Source organism: Salvelinus fontinalis, chromosome 13 (assembly GCF_029448725.1).
Source record: "Salvelinus fontinalis isolate EN_2023a chromosome 13, ASM2944872v1, whole genome shotgun sequence".
Lineage (NCBI taxonomy): Eukaryota > Metazoa > Chordata > Actinopteri > Salmoniformes > Salmonidae > Salvelinus > Salvelinus fontinalis.
In genome coordinates this window covers 32,145,699-32,158,980 of record NC_074677.1, presented here as the reverse complement: position 1 = coordinate 32,158,980, position 13,282 = coordinate 32,145,699, and the positions used below count along the sequence as shown (strand labels likewise).

The 13,282-nt window shown below is 40.4% G+C and overlaps 1 protein-coding gene across 5 annotated transcripts in view; it reads right to left on the bottom strand.

Annotated features, from left to right (window-relative positions):
* The window catches only part of LOC129868440 (cell adhesion molecule 1-like), a 542,438-nt gene that overhangs the window by 362,282 nt on the left and 166,874 nt on the right, over positions 1-13,282 (bottom strand). The gene's annotated exons all lie outside the window — the stretch shown is intronic.

The window sequence follows — 13,282 nt, the reverse complement described above, 5'->3', positions numbered from 1 at the left end:
ATCATGGATCTCTTTACAGGTCATAACTCAACTGAAGATATCTACATTCTCAGCCAAGCAAGGGTTGAGAGAAGGCAAAAAAATAATGTTAGGAGAGAACAGAGAGAGATAAAGAGAGATGGAGAGAGATAGAACCAAAGTGCGAACCAGAGAGAGAGAAGTCTGGCAAAGTTTAGAGCTGCCACCCAGCCTCCCAGAAGGCGGACTTGCAGTCAGCTTATGAGTCAAACTCCACTCAACCTTTCGTTTCCTTGTCTCCTCACTCTCCCTTCAACACAGAGAAAAGTATGGGGCAGAACAAGAAAAAGGGAAAACAAGCTTAACTGCTTAGAAATTCAAGGTAAACAACTCCCGTGTCGGGTGGATTTGAACAAAGGCTGCAGTTTTTTCCGCACCCAGTTGCACTAGCCGAGAATGCTAAATTAGCCCCAAATAAATGAACACAATGAAAGGTATAAAAGACTCGCTCCAGGAAAATTTGGCCCTCGTCGAAAAAAAACATGGTTCAGCGGGCCATTTAGCACATTCCCTCCATGATGAAGCCTATCAAAGCCTGGTATTAGCCCCTCAAAAGCTTGACAGAAGCCCAGAATATTACTTTAATCTAATAAACAGAGAGTTAAGTGACAATCCCACTGTAAAGCTGAAGTGAATGAGCTGGTGATGAAACATCTTGCTTGCCGAACACAAAACCGAGCCACCGATAAGACCAGAAAACACCTCTTTAAGACGAAGACATATACAGTAAAAGCTCAAAAGGTTTGGACACCTACTCATTCCAGGGATTTTCTATATTTGTATTATTTTCTACCATGTAGAATAATAGTGAAGACATCAAAACTATGAAATAACATATGGAATCATGTAGTAACCAATAAAGTGTTAAACAAATCAAAATATATTTTATATTTGCGATTCTTCAAAGTAGCCACCCTTTGCCTTGACAGCTTTGCACACGCTTGGCATTCTCTCAACCAGCTTCATGAGGTAGTCAACTGGAATGCATTACAATTAACAGGTGTGCGTAGTTAAACATTTATTTGGTGGAATTTCTTTCCTTCTTAATGCGTGTGAGCCAATCAGTTGTGTTGTGACAAGGTAGGGGTGGTATACAGAAAATAGCCCAATTTGGTAAAAGACCAAGTCCATATTATGGCAGGAACAGCTCAAATAAGCTAAGACAAATGACAGTCCATCATTACTTTAAGACATGAAGGTCAGTCAATCCGGAAAACAAAGTCACAAAAACCATCAAGCGCTATGATGAAACTGGCTCTCATGAGGACCGCCACAGGAAAGGAAGACCCAGAGCTACCTCTGCTGCAGAGGATACGTTCATTAGAGTTAACTGCACCTCAGATTGGAGCACAAATAAATGCTTCACAGAGTTCAAGTAACAGACACATCAACTGTTCAGAGGAGGCTGCGTGAATCAGGCCTTCATGGTCAAATTGCTGCAAAGAAACCACTACTAAACGACACGAATAATAAGAAGAGACTTGCTTGGGCCAAGAAACACGAGCGATGGACATTAGACCGGTGGAAATCTGTCCTTTGGTCTGATGAGTCCAAATTTGAGAATTTTGGTTCCAACCGCAGAGTCTTTGTGAGACACAGAGTAGGTGCATGGAGGTGGTGTGATGGTGTGGGGAGCTTTGATAGTGACACTGTCAGTGATTTATTTACAATTCAAGGCACACCTAACCAGCATGGCTACAACAGCATTCTGCAGCGATACGCCATCCCATCTGCTTTGAGCTTAATGGGAGTATAATTTGTTTTTCAAAAGGACAATGACCAAAAACGCCTCCAAGCTGTGTAAGGGCTATTTGACCAAGAAGGAGAGTGATGGAGTGCTAGATCTGATGACCTGGCCTCTACAATCACCCAACTTCAACCCAATTTTTAAAATGTTTTTAAAATTATTTAACTAGGCAAGTCAGTTAGGATCATATTCTTATTTTACAGTGACGGCTTACCACCGCCATACCCTCCACTAACCCGAACAACGCTGAGCCAATTGTGCGCCGCCCTATGGGACTCCAGATCACGGCCAGTTGTGATACCCTGGTTTGATGCCTGGATGTCTGTAGTGGCGCCTCTAGCACTGAGATGCAGTGCCTTCGACTGCTGCGCCACTCTTGAGTCCTAAATTGAGATGGTGTGGGATGAGTTGGACTGCAGTGAGGGAAAAGCAGTCAACAAGTGCTCAGCATACGTGGGAACTCTTTCAAGACTGTTGGAATAGCATTCCTTGTGAAGCTGGTTGAGAGAATGCCAAGAGTGTGCAAAGCTGTCATCAAGGCAAAGGGTGGCTATTTGAAGAATCTCAAATATATTTTGATTTGTTTAACACTTTTTTGGTTACTACATAATTCCAAATGTGTTATTTCATAGTTGTGATGTCTATACTAATATTCTAAAATGTAGAATATAGTAAACATAAAGAAAAACCCTTGAATGAGTAGGTGTGTCCAAACTTTTGACTCGTACTGAATAACAAACTCATTGTTTCCTTTTTATCAAGCGCTAACTATTAGCCTTAGGCCTCCAATGGACATTCGTCAAAGATGGCTTCGTAGATTCCTGAATTGGAACTCAAAGGGTTGAAGGGCATTGGCAATTAAGAATCTCATTAGCAATAGCCATAGCATGCTCTCTGCTCCTGTATTGTGGACTTCCAACACCCTCTAACATCATTAGCAGTCAATGCCAAACAGGAAGAAAAAAGAGGGGGGGGATTTGTAGTCCAGGTAGCAACCATAATTGTTTACCCAAATGCTCAAAAGCTTAAAAAAACGGATGGGAAATGTGTTTAGTGACACAGCGTGGTACAGCAGTCATTAAATAATTACGGCAAGCATCAATGCCTTAGGAATTAAAATAAAATAAACACTTTGGGCGTTAAAATAAACAGCCATGCTAATCCATCAGGCATCATCAGAGACCTCCTGTCATCTCGCACAGTATACCACCCGTCCGCAACTGTAATTAACTCATTTTGGTACGACATGACAGCAAAAATATTAAAAAATATTAAATGAAAAATGACAAACAAGACTTCGGGAAAAAGTACAGGAAGTTGCTATACCAAAAAGCATATCAGTGTTCTAATTTGGAGTGGGCCCAGCTAAATCATTGCCAGAGTTAACTAACCAAATCAGAGTTCTAGCTGTCGATGGCACATAATGAATCATGCTATCAGATGTGCTATGGCCGATTAAATGTTTGATAAACTATATTAAATCAAATCTCAAATAAAATAAATTTCACACTAGTTTCAAATAAATGAGTTTAAATAAACCTCTCAGAATAGAGTATCATAGAGCCCGCTCAATTGACCAAGTATCATAGTGAGATTCACTGATTCATTTATTAATTAATTTGACCATTATAAAAACAAGCACACATACAACTTGAAAAAGACATACAGTACCAGCCAAAAGTTTGGAGTCTACATTTTTAAGTTTAAGTCTTTATTTTTACTATATTGTAGAATAATATTGAAGACATCAAAACTATGAAATAACACACATGGAATCATGAAGTAACCAAAGAAGTGTTAAACAAATCAAAATATATATTATATTTGAGATTCTTCAAAGTAGCCACCCATTGTCTTGACAGCTTTGCACAAGCCTGGCATTCTCTCAACCAGCTTCACCTGGAATGCTTATCCAACATTCTTGAAGGAGTTCCCACATATGCTGAGCACTTGTTGGCTGCTTTTCCTTCACTCCGCGGTCCAAGTCATCCCAAACCATCTCAATTTGGTTGAGGTCGGGGGATTGTAGAGGCCAGGTCATCTGATGCAGCACTCCATCACTCTCCTTCTTGGTCAAATAGCCCTTACACAACCTGGAGGTGTGTTGGGTCATTGTCCTGTTAAAAAACAATTGATAGTCCCACTAAGCCCAAACCAGATTGGATGCAGAATGCTGTGGTAGCCATTGGTTAAGTGTGCCTAGAATTCTAAATAAATCAGAGACAGTGTCACCAGCAAAGCGCCCCCACACCATAACACCACCTCCTCCATGATTTACGGCATCTCACAAAGTGGTTGGAACCAAAAATCTCCAATTTGGACCAGACCAAAAGACTAATTTCCACCGGTCTAATGTCCATTGCTCGCGTTTCTTGGCCCAAGCAAGTCTCTTCTTCTTATTGGTTTCATTTAGTAGTGAAGGCCTGATTCACGCAGTCTCCTCTGAACAGTTGATGTTGAGATGTGTCTGTTACTTGAACTCTGTGAAGCATTTATTTGGGCTGCAATTTCGGAGGCTGGTAACTCTAATGAACTTATCCTCTACAGGAGAAGTAACTCTGGGTCTTCTACTCCTGTGGCGGTCCACGTGAGAGACAGTTTCATCATAGCGCTTGATGGTTTTTGTGACTGCACTTGAAGAAATGTTGAAAGCTCTTGACATTTTCCGTAATAACTGACATTCATGTCTTAAAGTAATGATGGACTGTCGTTTCTCTTTGCTTATTTGAGCTGTTCTTGCCATAATATGGACTTGGCCTTTTACCAAATAGGGCTATCTTCTGTATACCACCCCGGCTTTGTAACACAACCGATTGCCTCAAACGCATTAAGAAGGAAAGTTGTATGATGGCGTCGACAGAGATGGTCGCCTCGCTTCGAGTTCTTAGGAAACTATGCAGTACTTTGTTTTTCACGTATTATTTCTTACATTGTTACCCCAGGAAATCTTAAGTCTTATTACATACAGCTGGGAAGAACTATTGGATATAAGAGCAAAGTCAACTTACCAACATTAGTACCAGGAATACGACTTTCCAGAAGTGGATCCTCTGTTCGGACCACCACCCAGGACAATGGATCTAATTCCAGTAGTCGACCCAAAACAACGGCGCCGCAGAAGGGGCAGAGGAACAGGTCAGCTGGTCAGGCTCCATGCACATCGCCCACCGCTCCCAAGTATACTACTAGCCAATGTCCAGTCTCTTGACAACAAGGTAGATCATATTTGAGCAAGGCTTGCCTTCCAGAGAGACATCAGAGATTGTAACATTCTCTGTTTCACGGAAACATGGCTCACTTGGGATATGCTGTCGGAATCGGTTCAGCCACCGAGCTTCTCCATGCATCGCGCCGACAGAGATAAACACCTCTCTGGGAAGAGGAAAGGCAGGGGTGTATGCTTCATGATTAACGACTCATGGTATAATCATAACATACAGGAACTCAAGCCCTTCTGCTCACCCGACCTAGAATTCCTTACAATCAAATGCCAACCATTTTACCTACCAAGAGAATAATTGTCAGTTATAGTCACAGCTGTGTACATTCCCCCTCAAGCAGACACCAAGACGGCCATCAAGGAACTTCACTGGACTATATGCAAACTGGAAACCATACATCCGGAGCCTGCATTTATTGTAGCTGGGGATTTTAACAAAGAAAATTTGAGAACAAGGCGACCTAAATTATACCAGAATATTGATTGCACTAAGCGCATGGGCAACACCCTCGACCACTGCCACTTTAACTTCCACGATGCATATATGGCCCTCCCTCGCCCTCGCTTCGGCAAATTTGACCATGACGCCATCTTGCTCCTACCATCTTATAGGCAGAAACTCAAACAGGATGTACCAGTGGCGAGAACCATTCAACGCTGGAGATGTTGTACCCTGGAGATGTTGTACCACTGTGACAATTAAAACCTATCCTAACCAGAAACCATGGATGGATGGCAGCATTCGTGCAAAACTGAAAGCACGATCCACCGCATTTAACCATGGAAAGAGGTCTGGGAATATGACTGAATATTAACAGTGTAGTTATTCCCTCCGCAAGGCAATAAAACAAGCGAAATGCCAGTACAGGGACAAGGTGGAGTCGCAATTCAACGGCTCAGACATGAGAAGTATGTGGCAGGGTCTACAGGAAATCACGGATGACAAAAAGAAAACCAGTCACGTCACGCTTCCAGACAAACTAAACACCTTCTTTGCCCGCTTTGAGTATAATACAGTGCCACCGTCGCAGCCCGCTAATAAGGGCTGTCCCCCCCCTCCTTCTCCGTGGGTGATGTGAGTAAAACATTTAAATGTGTTAACCTTCGCAAGGTTGCTGGCCCAGACGGCATCCCTAGCCACATCCTCAAAGCATGCGCAGACCAGATGGCTGGTGTGTTTATGGACATATTCAATCGCTCCCTGTCCAAGTCTGCGGTCCCCACATGCTTCAAGATGGCTACCATTGTTCCTGTACCCAAGGCGGCAAAGATAACTGAAGTAAATGACTACCGCCCCGTAGCACTCACTTCTGTCATCATTAAGTGCTTTGATATACTAGTCAAGGATCATAATCACCTCCACCTTACCGGCCACCCTAGACCCACTTCAGTTTGCATACCGCCTCAACAGGTCCACAGACAACGCAATCGCCATCACACTGCACACTGCCCTACCCCATCTGGACAAAAATAATACCTATGTAAGAATGCTGTTTATTGACTAGGCTCACCATTCAACACCATAGTACCCTCCAAGCTCATCATCAAGCTGGGGGTGCTAGGTCCCAACGCCGCCCTGTGCAATTGGGTCCTGGACTTTCTGACGGCCGCCCCCAGGTGGTGAAGGTATGGAACAACATCTCCACTTCACTGACCCTCAACACAAGAGTGCATGCTCAGCCCCCTCCTATACTCCCTGTTCACCTACGATTGCGTGGCCATGCATGCCTCTAACTCATTCATCAAGTTTGCAGATGACAACAGTAGTGGGCTTGATCACCAACAACAAGACAGCCTACAGGGAGGAGGTGAGGGCACTCAGCGTGTGGTGTCAGGAAAACAAGCTCTCATTCAACGTCAGCTAAACAAAAGAGATGATCGTGGACTTCAGGAAACAGCAGAGGGAGCACCCGCCTATGCACATCGAAGGGACAGCAGTGGAGGTGGAAAGTTGTAAGTTCCTCGGCGTACACATCAGACAAACTGAAATGGTCCACCCACACAGACAATGTGGTGAAGAAGGCGCAACAGCGCCTCTTCAACCTCAGGAGGCCGAAGAAATTTGGCTTGTCACCTAAAACCCTGATAAACCTTTACAGATGCACAATCGGGATGATCCTGTGTCACAGCCTGGTATGGCAACTGCACCACCCTTAACCGCAAGGCTCTCCAGAGGGTGGTGCGGTCTGCACAACGCATCACCGGGGGCAAACTGCCTACCCTCCATGACACCTACAGCACCCGATGTCACAGGAAAGCCAAGAATGATCAACCATCCGAGCCACTGCCTGTTCACACCGCTACCATCCAGAAGGCGAGGTCAGTACAGGTGCATCAAAGCTGGGACCGAGCGACTGAAAAACAGCTTCCGTCTCAAGACCATCAGACTGCTAAACAGCAATCACTAACTCAGAGAACCAATCGCTGGACACTAATAAATGGATTACTAGTTACTTTATTTAGATTTAAGTCATTTAGCAGACGCTCTTATTCAGAGCGACTTTCAAATTATACAATGCCACTCTAAATAATGCCACTTTAATAATGCTTACATACTCATATCACATGTATATACTGTATTTTATTCCATCTATTGCACCTTGCCTATGCCACTCGGGCCATCGCTCATCCATTTACTTACATGTACATATTCTCAATCCCCCCTTTAGATTTGTGTGTATTAGGTAGTTGTTGGGGAATTGTTAGATTACTTATTAGATATTACTGCACTGTCGAAACTAGAAGCACAAGCATTTCTCTACACTCGCATTTAACATCTGCTAACCATGTGTATGTGACAAATAAAATGTTATTTGATTTGAGAAATTCCACAAATTCAATTTTAACAAAGCACACATGTTAATTGAAATGCATTCCAAGTGACTTCCTCATGAAGCCGGTTGAGAAAATGCTAAGAGTGTGCAAAGCTGTCATCAATTTGAAAAATCTCAAATATAAAATATATTTTGATTTGTTCAACACCTTTTTGGTTACTACATGATTCCGTGTGTTATTTCATAGTTTTGATGTCTTCACTATTATTCTACAATGAAAATAGTACAAATAAAAACCCTTGAATGAGTAACAATTTTATTATTGCAGTTACATCGTAGCAGAAAAAAAGACACCTTTATAGAGGTATAGACACCTTATCTAGATTAACTCTGTTGGCGGCTGGCAGGCTAAACATGTACCAACTTTACCTGATAGCTAATGAAATGTAGGCCTGGGTCTATACACCCTTGCTGAAAGGTGCCCAAAGGTGCAATTAAGACCAAAGTGCATACTGTCTGATACGCCTGCCTCTCCGACGCGCAGATGTGCTACAGTCAATGCAATGATTCTGGCGCAATCCTCCCATTATCGCTGCTCGTCTGTTTTCTCCTCTCCCTCTTTATCCCAGCACCATGGTTTGTCTAAGTGCCTCACCTATCAATCATCTTTATGTTGCACTGAGAAGATTCATTATACCTAGAAGACAGTCGAAGATGAGATTCACTAACTCCAAATTAATGATTTGGGGTAAAAACACGTAGGCAAAAACACTACAGGATGGCTGCTACGCACAAGTACTGTATATGTAGCCAAACACGACGGGAGGATCAATCAGGCTAATGGTGCCTTTCAGAGACAAGTGTAGGTAACCAGGGCTAACATGCACCAGTGGCTAGATTGCATGTAAAGATGGAACAAACAGAGGACTATTACATGATAAACAGAGCTGGCAACATGCACCATGGCATGGTTGCCCCCCTCACTTTTTTCTCTCCCTCTTGCTCTGTCTGTCTCTTTCGCTCTAGCTCTGTCTCTCGCCTATTAGAATTTATGTTCCAGAAACATCTCGGGGCCAGGAGCCATTTGGAGCTGAAATAAATGTTGGCGAAAAACGAGCAGAGCAAAAGGCGACATTACCTCATGGGGAAGGAAAAGAGGCACATTGTTTCTCATTCTATCTCCTTCAGCCAACTTTCACACAGTAAACAGGGCTGTGGAGAAAAGGAAGAAAATACTAGAGGACTTACCACACAATTGGCCAACCTTTCTTTGTGAGGTATAGAAGGTTCGATATATCTAACAAGCAAGCGAGTTATGAGTTTACTTAGGGCTTGACGATATGGCCTAAAAATCATACATCATTTTTTTTTATTTTTTTTTACGTATGGGTGATTCACATCTTTTAAAAAATGTATTTCACCTTTATTTAACCAGGTTGGCCAGTTGAGAACAAGTTCTCATTTACAACTGCGACCTGGCCAAGATAAAGCAAAACGGTGCGACAAAATCAACACAGAGTTACACATGGGTATAAACAAACGTACAGTCAATCACACAATAGAAAAATCTGTATACAGTGTGTGCAAATGAAGTAAGGAGGTAAGGCAATAAATAGGCCAACAGTTGAAGTAATTACAATTTAGCAATTGACACTGGATTGATATATGTGCAGATGAGGATGGGCAAGTAGAAATACTGGTGGACAAAAGAGCAGAAAAACAAATATGGGGATGAGGTAGGTAGTTGGATGGATGGGCTATTTACAGATGGGCTGTGTACAGCTGCAGCGATCAGTAAGCTGCTCTGACAGCTTACGCTTAAAGTTAGTGGGGGAGATATGTCTCCAACTTCAGTGATTTTTGCAATTCGTTCCAGTCATTGGCAGCAGAGAACTGTAAGGAAAGGCGGCCAAAAAGGTGTTGGCTTTGGGGATGACCAGTGGGGCTTTGGTGACAAAACGGATGGCACTGTAATAAACTGCATCCAATTTGCTGAGTAGAGTGTTGGAGGCTATTTTGTAAATGACATCGCCGAAGTCAAGGATCGGTAGGATAGTCAGTTTTACGAAGGTAAGTTTGGCAGCATGAGTGAAGGAGGCTTTGTTGCGGAATAGGAAGCCGATTTTAGATTTAACTTTGGATTGGAGATGCTTAATGTGAGTCTGGAAGGAGAGAAAATCTACAACATGTTCTCTAAATACGCTTTGTTGTACAGTTAAAGGTAAAATACACTACATTTCAAACAGTCAGGAATAATCTAATGAATTCAGGGCTTGTGAAATTATACCTAGGCTAAATATAAGCCTTCCACAATCATAAGACACAATAATAATGTAATTATTTTATCAAAATAAATATTTTTTAGTTTGTTAACATTTACACATTTAACTAGAACCATGCAAAATGCACATTCACTAATAATGACCTAGTTCTTGTAACAGGCATTGTAGAAAATTAACAATAATGACCTACTTCTTGTAGCAGGCGTTATAGAAAATTAACAATAATGACCTACTTCTTGTAGCAGGCGTTATAGAAAATTAACAACAATGACCTACTTCTTGTAGCAGGCGTTATAGAAAATTAACAATAATGACCTACTTCTTGTAGCAGGCGTTATAGAAAATTAACAATAATGACCTACTTCTTGTAGCAGGCGTTATAGAAAATTAACAATAATGACCTACTTCTTGTAGCAGGCGTTATAGAAAATTAACAATAATGACCTACTTCTTGTAGCTGGCGTTATAGAAAATTAACAATAATGACCTACTTCTTGTAGCTGGCGTTATAGAAAATTACTAATAATGACCTACTTCTTCTAGCTGGCGTTATAGAAAATTAACACTAATGACCTACTTCTTGTAGCTGGCGTTATAGAAAATTAACAATAATGACCTACTTCTTGTAGCAGGCGTTATAGAAAATTAACAATAATGACCTACTTCTTGTAGCAGGCGTTATAGAAAATTAACAATAATGACCTACTTCTTGTAGCAGGCGTTATAGAAAATTAACAACAATGACCTACTTCTTGTAGCAGGCGTTATAGAAAATTAACAACAATGACCTACTTCTTGTAGCAGGCGTTATAGAAAATTAACAACAATGACCTACTTCTTGTAGCAGGCGTTATAGAAAATTAACAACAATGACCTACTTCTTGTAGCAGGAGTTATAGAAAATTAACAATAATGACCTACTTCTTGTAGCAGGCGTTATAGAAAATTAACAACAATGACCTACTTCTTGTAGCAGGCGTTATAGAAAATTAACAACAATGACCTACTTCTTGTAGCAGGCGTTATAGAAAATTAACAACAATGACCTACTTCTTGTAGCAGGCGTTATAGAAAATTAACAATAATGACCTACTTCTTGTAGCAGGCGTTATAGAAAATTAACAATAATGACCTACTTCTTGTAGCAGGCGTTATAGAAAATTAACAATAATGACCTACTTCTTGTAGCTGGCGTTATAGAAAATTACCAATAATGACCTACTTCTTGTAGCTGGCGTTATAGAAAATTAACACTAATGACCTACTTCTTGTAGCTGGCGTTATAGAAAATTAACAATAATGACCTACTTCTTGTAGCAGGCGTTATAGAAAATTAACAATAATGACCTACTTCTTGTAGCAGGCGTTATAGAAAATTAACAATAATGACCTACTTCTTGTAGCAGGCGTTATAGAAAATTAACAATAATGACCTACTTCTTGTAGCAGGCGTTATAGAAAATTAACAATAATGACCTACTTCTTGTAGCAGGCGTTATAGAAAATTAACAATAATGACCTACTTCTTGTAGCAGGCGTTATAGAAAATTAACAACAATGACCTACTTCTTGTAGCAGGCGTTATAGAAAATTAACAACAATGACCTACTTCTTGTAGCAGGCGTTATAGAAAATTAACAATAATGACCTACTTCTTGTAGCAGGCGTTATAGAAAATTAACAACAATGACCTACTTCTTGTAGCAGGCGTTATAGAAAATTAACAACAATGACCTACTTCTTGTAGCAGGCGTTATAGAAAATTAACAACAATGACCTACTTCTTGTAGCAGGCGTTATAGAAAATTAACAACAATGACCTACTTCTTGTAGCAGGCGTTATAGAAAATTAACAATAATGACCTACTTCTTGTAGCAGGCGTTATAGAAAATTAACAATAATGACCTACTTCTTGTAGCAGGCGTTATAGAAAATTAACAATAATGACCTACTTCTTGTAGCTGGCGTTATAGAAAATTAACAATAATGACCTACTTCTTGTAGCTGGCGTTATAGAAAATTAACAATAATGACCTACTTCTTGTAGCTGGCGTTATAGAAAATTAACAATAATGACCTACTTCTTGTAGCTGGCGTTATAGAAAATTAACAATAATGACCTACTTCTTGTAGCTGGCGTTATAGAAAATTAACACTAATGACCTACTTCTTGTAGCTGGCGTTACAGAAAATTAACAATAATGACCTACTTCTTGTAGCAGGCGTTATAGAAAATTAACAATAATGACCTACTTCTTGTAGCAGGCGTTATAGAAAATTAACAATAATGACCTACTTCTTGTAGCAGGCGTTATAGAAAATTAACAATAATGACCTACTTCTTGTAGCAGGCGTTATAGAAAATTAACAATAATGACCTACTTCTTGTAGCAGGCGTTATAGAAAATTAACAACAATGACCTACTTCTTGTAGCAGGCGTTATAGAAAATTAACAATAATGACCTACTTCTTGTAGCAGGCGTTATAGAAAATTAACAATAATGACCTACTTCTTGTAGCAGGCGTTATAGAAAATTAACAACAATGACCTACTTCTTGTAGCAGGCGTTATAGAAAATTAACAATAATGACCTACTTCTTGTAGCAGGCGTTATAGAAAATTAACAACAATGACCTACTTCTTGTAGCAGGCGTTATAGAAAATTAACAATAATGACCTACTTCTTGTAGCAGGCGTTATAGAAAATTAACAATAATGACCTACTTCTTGTAGCATGCGTTATAGAAAATTAACAATAATGACCTACTTCTTGTAGCAGGCGTTATAGAAAATTAACAATAATGACCTACTTCTTGTAGCTGGCGTTATAGAAAATTAACAATAATGACCTACTTCTTGTAGCTGGCGTTATAGAAAATTAACAATAATGACCTACTTCTTGTAGCTGGCGTTATAGAAAATTAACAATAATGACCTACTTCTTGTAGCTGGCGTTATAGAAAATTAACAATAATGACCTACTTCTTGTAGCAGGCTTTATAGAAAATTAACAAAAATGACCTACTTCTTGTAGCAAGCGTTATGGAAAATTAACAATAATGACCTACTTCTTGTAGCAGGCGTTACAGAACATGAACAATCTCTCAAGCACCAACTCAAGTGTTAGGTAGTAGCCAGCTAATTTTTATATACACCGAACAAAAATATAAATGCAACAATTTAAAAGATTTTACTGTGTTACAGTTCATAGAAGGATATCAGGCCCTAATCTATGGAT